Source organism: Takifugu rubripes, chromosome 21 (assembly GCF_901000725.2).
Source record: "Takifugu rubripes chromosome 21, fTakRub1.2, whole genome shotgun sequence".
Classification (NCBI taxonomy): Eukaryota; Metazoa; Chordata; class Actinopteri; order Tetraodontiformes; family Tetraodontidae; genus Takifugu; species Takifugu rubripes.
The window spans coordinates 5,312,481-5,322,366 of NC_042305.1; positions in this window are offsets into that span (position 1 = coordinate 5,312,481).

Sequence of the window (9,886 nt, forward strand, 5' to 3'; positions counted from 1 at the left end):
GGTAGCCATGAAGGAGAGCTCTTGTAAACTTGGTCTGTGTTGCAGAAGTGGAATATCTGGACCCCAAGAGTTCTCTGGAAACAGGTAACGTACGCCCAATGTAGCCTGTGTAGAAAATCAACTGGCTTTTTGTTCCTTTACCCTCCAGCTGTTGTGTAACACTGCTTAATAGTAGACAGACAGTGACAGTCAGTTTGTCTCATATTTAAACCCACTGAGTGGGTGGAGAGGTTTTGCTTTATTAGGTTGTTTTTTGTTTTACATTACTCTGTTTGGCTCTGCCCCCTCCATTGTTCATTCTGTACTAAAACAAATTCTCAGCCTAACCCACCTACAGATTTTCATATATGAATCAATCCCTCAACATCTGGTGTGATGCTAACACTGGCTGAAAGGGATCATATTTCAAGTAGGTCCAGAGAGACAGTGTTGGCTGATGGTTCCACAGGGGTCTGGTGGATTGTGGATTAAGGGCCAGAGCTATACCTGAGGCTCACATACCTGTACATCTATTTTCATCAGTGTGATGTGTCACATGCAAATTACTTTTAATATCATGGAATACTAATTACACAAGGTTCAATTTAGTCTATGTCAGGTTTTGTTGAAATTTTAGGATAAAAAAAATCTTGGCAAATAATTTTCACAGGAAATTTGGCATCATAATATGTTTCTTAACATACATGACAGTAATGCATTTTTCATGAGTAATGTTCTGTTAAAAGTAACAAACTAACTGTAGTATCTGCTTTGTGCTCCCAGGAGAAAACTTTTGTTTAATTCACTCACTTTCATATATGACTGGGTCAATCCCCTCTGGGAAACTGGAGCACAGAGACACCCTTTGGAGATAATCCATGCCTCCTGTCTGTGATTCCACAGAGCTGTCTGAGCATCAAAGCCTTGGTCCTGGTCCCTATAGTCTCCACTGTTTAGAAGGATAGTCAGTTTAGAAGGGTGTTGGGAAATAATTACCCCAGGGGTTCCTCCACACAAGTTTTATCAAAGGTTTCTCAAAACATAGTGATATTTAATGGCACATCTGTAGTGATGTCTTCACTTCTCCCCTGTCTACAGTGTTGTGGGAGATGTGACGGTTGTAGGTGACTGTGGTAAGAATGTGAGAATGTACTGTATGTATTCAGTTGCTTTGTTGTTGTTTGCATGTTCATGTCAGCATATAGAAGAAGAACCAGAAAGCACTGATTTTCAGACTCTACATGGAAGTTGATCATTAGTTAAAAATGGAATTCATCAACCTCCAGCATGTCCCAGATGACAAACCTTGTAAATTTTTGGCTTAATGAACCTCCCACAATCCCTCACACTCACACACACACTCACACACCCCCCACGCAGATTCATTATTTATCTCCTTTAGTGGAAATAGAAATGAGGAAGCGCACATTGTTGATTATCGATTCTGTGTTAACAATTCCAGTAGCCCAGAGTGCTGATCTCCCTTACTTTGATAGGTGAATTAATAGTATCTGCATTGTGGGTAACCCCTTCTGCCGTGAGAGGCACATCTCCCCTCCTCCTAAGCAGTAGTGAGGGGGAGGACCAGTCTTGCTAATTAATAATTCACCCCAGGCCAAACTTACTCCCCAGTGACTTCATGTGATTACAGCAAGCAGTCAGGAGTCAAGGTTAGTGATAATGATAGAGCAGCACACTAACTATGACTATCCCAGAATTGGCCTTCCCACTGGTAGGGAGGAAGGAGCTAGAGACAAGTGGAGAATGAAGCCTTCTGTGAAATCCTCAGAGAGGAGGGTTTAAGGGTGTGTGTGGGGGGGGGATTGTTACGAGGGTTGTATAGAGGCCTTTTTGCAGCACGTTTAGATGGGCCGTCTTAGAAGTATACTGCAAAATTAATGCAGAGGTCTTGGAGAGTAAATATTGAATACGTGTCGCTCAATGAAGTTAAAAATCTAAAGCTGTTCCTCTGGAGCTGTTGACCTCGGAAAACCATGTGCTAGTTTGCTGACCTTTGCATTTGCATTACTTAGTAGAAGAGATTGGAGTATGTTGGGAGGGGAGGAAGTGGTGGGTTGAGTTGAATATGGCAAGCATTCATAGAACAGGAGCAACGTCTGGAAGGCCTACGGTCCTTCTCCTCTGCCAGAATTTCACCATGCACTCTCATGCAAAAAGAGCAAAAGGGGGAGGAAGGGTTATTTGTGGCCAGCAGCCATCAGGAGACCCGAGGCCCTAGGTCTTCAACTCACTGAGCAAAACCTTGACTTGGTGAACTAACCCAACCCACACTCTGGGATGGAAGTCCTGACCCAAGACAGATTTTGGCAGAGTGTTGGTTTAGTCGAAAAGAGCATCACCAACTTTTAAACCTTGGACCTGTAACTTCACTTAACGATAAAGATCTTAAGATCACACTGTACTGCTTCACATTTTCACAACGTCTGTCATAATCGATAACAAATGTTAAACTGTAACTCACGTCATTTACAGCTCTTGTGTTTTTGGCAATGGCCTGTGGCCTGAATATGTATATTATACAAGGTAAGGACTAAACTCACATTCAGCACTTACTCTTTTGTGTAGCATATTGCTCTACAAATCAGCAAATCATTTCAGAATCAGAAGAAGGTTTATTGCCATTGTTCATGTAATACACAGTATTACACAAACTAGGAATTTGTCGTGGTGTGCCGCTGCGACATTCAACATAACATTAGGCATCAACACCACACTAGAAATAAGATAAATAAAATAAAATAAGACTTATATACAGTATTACATAAATAGTGAGTGGTGAGAAATAGTGCAGGTCCATGAGGAGTAGTGTATTGTTTATGAGTCCGGCTGGCTGCTGTACATGGTGCTTAAGTGATAAGTCACTTGGTGTTCAGCAGCCTGATGGCAGAAGGGGAAGAAGCTGTTAGTGTAGCGGGAGGTTCTGGTCCGAATGGACCGTAGTCTCCTGCCTGAGGGGAGGGGGGAAAACAGTCCTGACCAGGGTGGGAAGGGTCGGCCGTGATCCGACCTGCACACCTCCCGGGTCCTGGAGATATACAGGTCCTGGATGGATGGGAGCCTGCAGCCGATCACCTTCTCGGCAGCGCGCACGACGCGCTGCAAGCAGCCTCAGTCTGTCCCTGACGGTGGCCACCAGCGAACCACACGGTGATGGAGGAGGTGAGGATGGACTCGATGATGGCCGTATAAAACTGCGCCAACATCCTGGGAGGCAGATTGAGCTTCCTCAGCTTCCGTAGGAAGAACAATCCTTTGCTGGGCCTTCTTGATGAGGGAGCTGATGGTTGGCTCCCACTTAAGGTCCCGGGTGATGGTGGTGCCCAGGAAGCGGAAGGAGTCCGTGATGGTGACGGGGGAGTCCCATAAGGGAAAGGGGGGCAAAGGGGCTGTAACTTTCCTGAAGTCCACAATCATCTCCACTGTCTTCTGAGCGTTCAGCTGCAGGTTTGTTGTGTCCGCACCAGGACACCATTCGAGCCACCTCCCTCCTGTAGGCAGTCTCATCGCCATTGGAGATGAGACCGATGAGGGTGGTGTCATCCGCAAACTTGATCAGTTTGACAGACTGGTGGCTTGAGGTGCAGCAGTTTTGTATACAGGGGAGAAGAGCAGGGGGGAAAGTACACAGCCCTGGGGGTGATCCGGTGCTGATGGTGACGGAGTCGGAGACAGTCTTCCCCAGCCGCACATACTGCCTCCGATCCGTCAGGAAGTGAGTGATCCACCTGCAGAGGGAGTCAGGCACACCTAAGCTGGGACAGCTTGTCCTGTAGCAGAGCGGGGGCGGATGGTGTTTGAACGCAGAGCTGAAGTCCACGAACAGGATCCTCGCGTAGGTTCCCGGGGAGTCCAGATGCTGCAGGGTGGAGTGAAGGGCCAGGTTGACCGCGTCGTCCACAGATCTGTTGGCTCTGTAGGCGAACTGCAGTGGATCCAGGAGGGGGGTGGTGATGGACTTGAGGTGTGGCAGGATCAGGCCGCTCTAAGGACTTTCATGACTACAGAGGTGAGCGCCACAGGTCTGTAGTCGTTAAGCCCAGTGGATCCCGTGGCTTCTTGGGGATAGGCACCCTTTGCAGATGTTTATTAAAGGCACATCACTTGTGAGGTTATGTAGATAGGAGTTATATAGGGATTAAAAGTGGTGAAGATGACTACATTGGCTTTTTAACCTCCATCTTAGCTACAGAAGCAAGCCAAATGCCATATAGTGTTCAAAAGCCTGTGTTTTCCTCTAATATAAGATAAATATTGTATATACATATACAATGCTACTACTACTACTACTGCACAAAATAGGTGCTGAGATCAATGTAGGCTGAGGTCTTGAAATGTTCTCTTTATTATGAGATTAAATTGTGATTTTTTTGTGGGGGTAATGTTTTTTTCTTTTCATGAATGTGCTGTCCTTCCATTGAAAATAAGATAAAACTCAAAACGTTGAGGTTAATTTTATCACTGTTATTATGGAGTTTAAGGTCTGAACTGGTTGGACTAAAACATCAACAGAATATTAGTACTGCAAAACTCTATTTTCCTGTGATAGTTTTTTATGAATGTTGGTTTGGACAACTTATGTTAACATTTTAGGACTAAGAAGTGAGCCAGTAGTGGAAAAGAGACTTTAAAGTGAAATCAAAAAAGTTAAATAAATCCTTCTGACATGCTTCAGATGTTGAATCTTGGCTTAAATGAACATGAACAAACAAATGTTATTTTTCAGTTGTAGATGATTACACATACTTTTTATTTATTGGTCAGAGTTGTGTTCTCTCTATCTGTTTCTATAGCATACATCTGAATTTAGGCTTGATATTTTATAAAATGCAGGGTTTTTTTTGTATTGATTGTTTAAAAAAATATTTTAGAGCTTTAAAATGTTAAACATATCTATAAACCTGGATAAATCAGACACATTTATATTTGAGTGAGTCCGATCAGAAACCCATGAAGTGTTTTAGCAACTTGAAGAATTCAAGCATCACCTTTCTAAAATCTGAAAAACCTAAAGAATCAATATCACTAATTAATGTTTTTGTAGTACTGGTAGTTTTTAAGAAACTATATTATTACTATTATATGTCTTATTACAATTAAATGTACAAAAAAACAAAACAATTAATGACTAAACAAGGATGACATTGGTCAGTGATATTGGTTATTAGTTGTGTTATTGTACATCAGCATAAAAGATCAGGTTAGGCCATAATAACATAAATTTACTAGTGTAGCCATTGAGCCCAGTAAATGACATGATGATGCTTTAATGTTGTTGCCATTGCCGCCAGTAAAACTTTCCCTGATCTAGGTCTCACTACAGCACAACATAATTTTCTGTTATCAGGAAGTAAAAGTGTCAAAGAGTAAAAGTGTCAAAGAAATCCTTCCAGTTGCCTGCATGTATAGATCTACACTAGAGGGAGCACCATGTAAAGTTTCATGAACATGTTTTCTGTCTCATATCAGCAGCTTTGCTTTACTTGTGTTTAGTAGCCGACATAGATTAATGCATGAATGGAGATGAAAGACAAGATATGCAGGACTGTTTAAAATTTGATATCAAATTTATAGATTTGGGCCCTTTCTTTCATGTATTAATAAACCTAGAAAACACATTGGGTTGAGAGATGGACAAAAATTTGCCTAAATATGAATAAGTCAGCTAGTGTTAAAGTGATTGGATCTCTGCTTTTCATCTTCTTAAGTGTCAGAGTAGGATAGAGGCAACCATTAAAGCGGGCCCTGATGAGGCACTTTCAAACACAGTCTAGTGCGCCGGGGGTCTCAGCATTCAGATGCCAGCACAAACTGCACGTATCATGTTTTCTCTATTAATCAGATTCATATTGTGGTTGAGAAGCAGGTTTACAAATACATCACATGACAGCAGTTTAAGGAACACAATCTTGAAACACAAAAATGACAAGCTGCCAATTTCTTTATTTGTCTTACTTAGATCACAGGTAGAATAAAGATGGAATATAATGAAGTGCTTAAACACCCATCTTCTTTGGTTGAAACGGTTGATGATAGTTTTTTCATTAATTCAATTGTCTGTTTGTTCATTCATTATCCATCATCTTCCACCTTAACCCTTAGCAGGGTTGTGGGGGCAGGAGCCTATCCCAGCTGCCTTCAAGCAAGAGTTGCATCAGGAAGGGAATCCAGTGTAAAACCTGGACCAAAGTAAACATGTGAATCGATTCTATGTCTCCCAAACCACATCAGTCAAGGCCCGGGTTAGCAACGACTGCCACACTGCTCTTCACCCACAGGGTGCTGATGGAAATTGTCTTACTGAGGGTCATTGTAGGAGATGAGGCGGGCATGTCAGTAGGCAGGGAAAGAAGAAGAAATGCAAAAGCTTAGAACTGAGTGTATGTAATCTAAATGTTGGGACTATGACAGAGAAGGCTGGAGAGCTGTAGTGAAGATTTTCTTCCAGGAGACACAAGAACACAGGTGACATCTAAGAATGGAGGCGGGAGTATATAGCTGGACCACATCCTGTATAGATGAGTTGAATGCACAGCAGAGTCTCTGATGGTGAGGAGGAGGAAAAAAATAACAGTTGGTGCTTTTTGTTTGTGTTTTGTGTTCCTGGTTTTCTCTAGGGGGCGTGGTGGATTTACCTGGGTACCTTTCGCTGGTGACCGTCACACCTGCAGCTGGTCACCAATCAACAGTCTTCAAAAGCTGCTACCCTCTCATTCACCAGCGTCTGATCTATTCGTCGGCATTGTGGTAAACCAGGGTCAATGGTATTTTTTCGTGTTCCGTCCCGGCAAGTAACTTTACCTGTTTTTCTCGCATCTCTTCCTAGGTCACCACGCACCCCTCTTTTGGAGAAACAATCTGCAGTCCACACACCCTTTCACTCCCTGAGTTAATTCAATTTTGTTTTCACAACCGTCAGCTATTGTTCATCTGCTTACGGGTCCTGCCTGAATCGTGACCTAACATCGGGTGATCAGGGAGGCAAGTAGAACTGACCATGGTGTAGAAGGAAAGAAGATGAGGAGACTCTAAAAGTGGATTAAGAAGTGGGACACTGAGAGGGCAGAAGAGAAAAGACTCAAGATACAGCATAACATGGAGGCAGATTAGACAAGGAATACAAGGATCTATAGTGACTATGCTAGATTTGACAGGAATGAGTGAGAGAAGTATCTAGGAGAGTTAGCTGATGAATTCCTGGCTAGGTTGTATCTTAAAATATTTTAGGGTAAGAGAATGTCTAAGAAGTGAAGTTCTGATGTTGATCTTCAATAATAAGGGGGGCAACCACAGAGGATATAAGTTGATAAGCCATTCAAAGAAATTAATGAAATTACAAAATGCTGGACTAAGAACAGAACCTTTGTAAGCAGCATCATGCTCTCATGCAAGGAATAGGACCATTAATAGAACAGAGAAAGTCAGACAGAACTGCTTTTGTAGGCATAGAAAAGCACATAACATGAAGTGTCGTACTGTCTGAAGCAGTCTGGAGTGGCAGAAAAGTGTGTTGAGTGGTCTGTGACATGTTAATGAATTGAGCTCATGCGTTATCACATTAATATACAACATACATTATGTTGAAAATTAAACTGTTTATATGTGGTTGCAGCAGCAAGAAAACATAGCACACACTTTCTGTCAAATTTTCTGGCCAGTCCACTTTTTACGATTCACATGGTTCATATGTAATCATCACATTTGGTGTATTCTGTGCCTGGGTGCATGTGTGACCAATTGTTTGACAGTGGTGAGGTGTGCTGGAAGTGTGACAGGAGTTCAAGGTGGAGGTAGGACTGCATCAGGAATCAACTCTAAGCACCTTCACGTTGCTATGGTGATGGTGCTGATGGATGAACAAAAGACAAGAATTGCGGCAAGAACTTGGCACAGGTGGAGGTGCATCTAGAGAGGTGGAGGTGTGCCTGGAGAGGACAGGAATGAAAGTTAGCTGAAGTAAGACAGTGTTCCACATGTGTGGAACCCAGTTTGAGTTATAGGGAGAAGAGATAGGGAAAGCAGAGGGTCGGCAGTTCATCTCTAGAAAAAGGTGGAAATCATAACTTTGGACAGTTAAAAGAAGAGGGAAAGTGAATATGTTGATAGAAGGATGCTGAAGATGGAAACTGCAGACAGGAGGGAGGGCTAGAGGAAGACCAAAGGGTAGCTATAGACAACACAAAGGAGATTGTGTGAGAGAAGAGAATGCAGATGACAGAAGAGACCGTTTTCTGTTGGGACCCCGGAAGGGAACAGCTAAAAGAAGATAATTTTTACAGTCTTGCAGTTTAAAGCTCATAATCCAAACAAAAAAGTCAAGACAATGATTACACTCCACAACCCATAGATTATTATTACATAATGTCACGAACAGATCAATACATTAAAATACAAGAACTGCTAAGAACACATTATTAACACATGCTACAAACAGGACTGGCCAAAATACAGGTGGCAGAGATCAAAGCCGCCAGAAGGTAAGAAGCACAGAGTCAAGCAAAGACAAGACCAGACAGGAAGGTATGTGAAGGTGAATAAAAGAGTAAAGATGAATGAAGAAAACATTCAGCAGACTGAAGAACCTGATTACTCCTGAGAATCCTGGGAAATGATAAGGAATTAAGCCACAGGAATGTATCTACATACCTGAGAAATTATGTGAACAAAGGAGTTAAGGGCAAATAACACATATGTAATAATGTCTGATGGGTACAAAATAAATGTTTCTTAAAATACAATTTTACTCAAGCTAAAAAAATGCGAGTTTTCATTTTAAATTCAGTTTGGTGACTCCCAGCTGTAAATAGTATAAAACTGCTAACTACACTAAACTGTAAAGTACACTGCACGCTATACACAAAAATATTCAAAGAACATCAAATGTGTAAATTTCTATCAGCGCCATTTTATTTTGATTTGATTTTAAGGTCCATTTTAAATCCCACGTAGAGTTCAGTTACTGGTTATATACTAATTAAAACAGGCAGTTTAACATTATCTGTCTTTGCACCCCATCATAGCCATGCTGCCCTGCACCCTCACAGCAGTCGACAAAAAAAATCAGGCACCTCGAAGAACAGAATTCTATTCAATAGTTTGGAGGGCAAGAATTTTAAATAATTAGTGATTCGGGTGTGGATAAAGCAATAGTTTCATGCATACAATTTTATTGTTAATGTTACGTCAAATAAATGTCAGGAAAAGTGTCATTGATGCTAAGGCCTGTGCTTAAATGGTGTCAGTCGCTCATCTACCATGTGATCAAGAAGTTATTAAAATGACTCCTGTGATGCTTTTTAAAATGTCCAAATCCATCCATCCATCCCTCCCTCCCTCCCTCCATCCATCCATCCATCACTCCCTCCTTCCCTCTCTCCATCCATCCATCCATCCTTCCTTCCATCCATCCATCCATCCATCAACCCAGATTTCAACACCCGATGTTAATTTTCTTGCTCCCTTTGAAAGACTTGACTCTGGATCCTACCTGATGACTGAACCACAGAATCATTTTGCAATCATTGGCTGCAGTGTCAGTGGGGTGGTATCAGAGTGCCTGCAGCATCCTGACCCAACTGGAGCTTATGCTATCTTTGTGATACCCACACCAGGTTCTATAGAGAGGCTTCTGCCAATGGGACACTGCAGCCATGGAGTCTTCACACCATATTGACAGCTCCTGTGGCTTTAAATAGAGTGAGTGCCCCTGGCCCAATTACTGTCCCAATGCAATTGCCGGACCATAATTGAATGTGACACAAGCAAGCTGTGTGCACTTGGCTGTCACAATGCCTCTCACAGACTGACAGCAATCAGCAACAACATGTACACCACATATTTATGGATGTGCAACCAGAAGGGTAGATGTGTTCCTGAAGTGGCTTTAAAG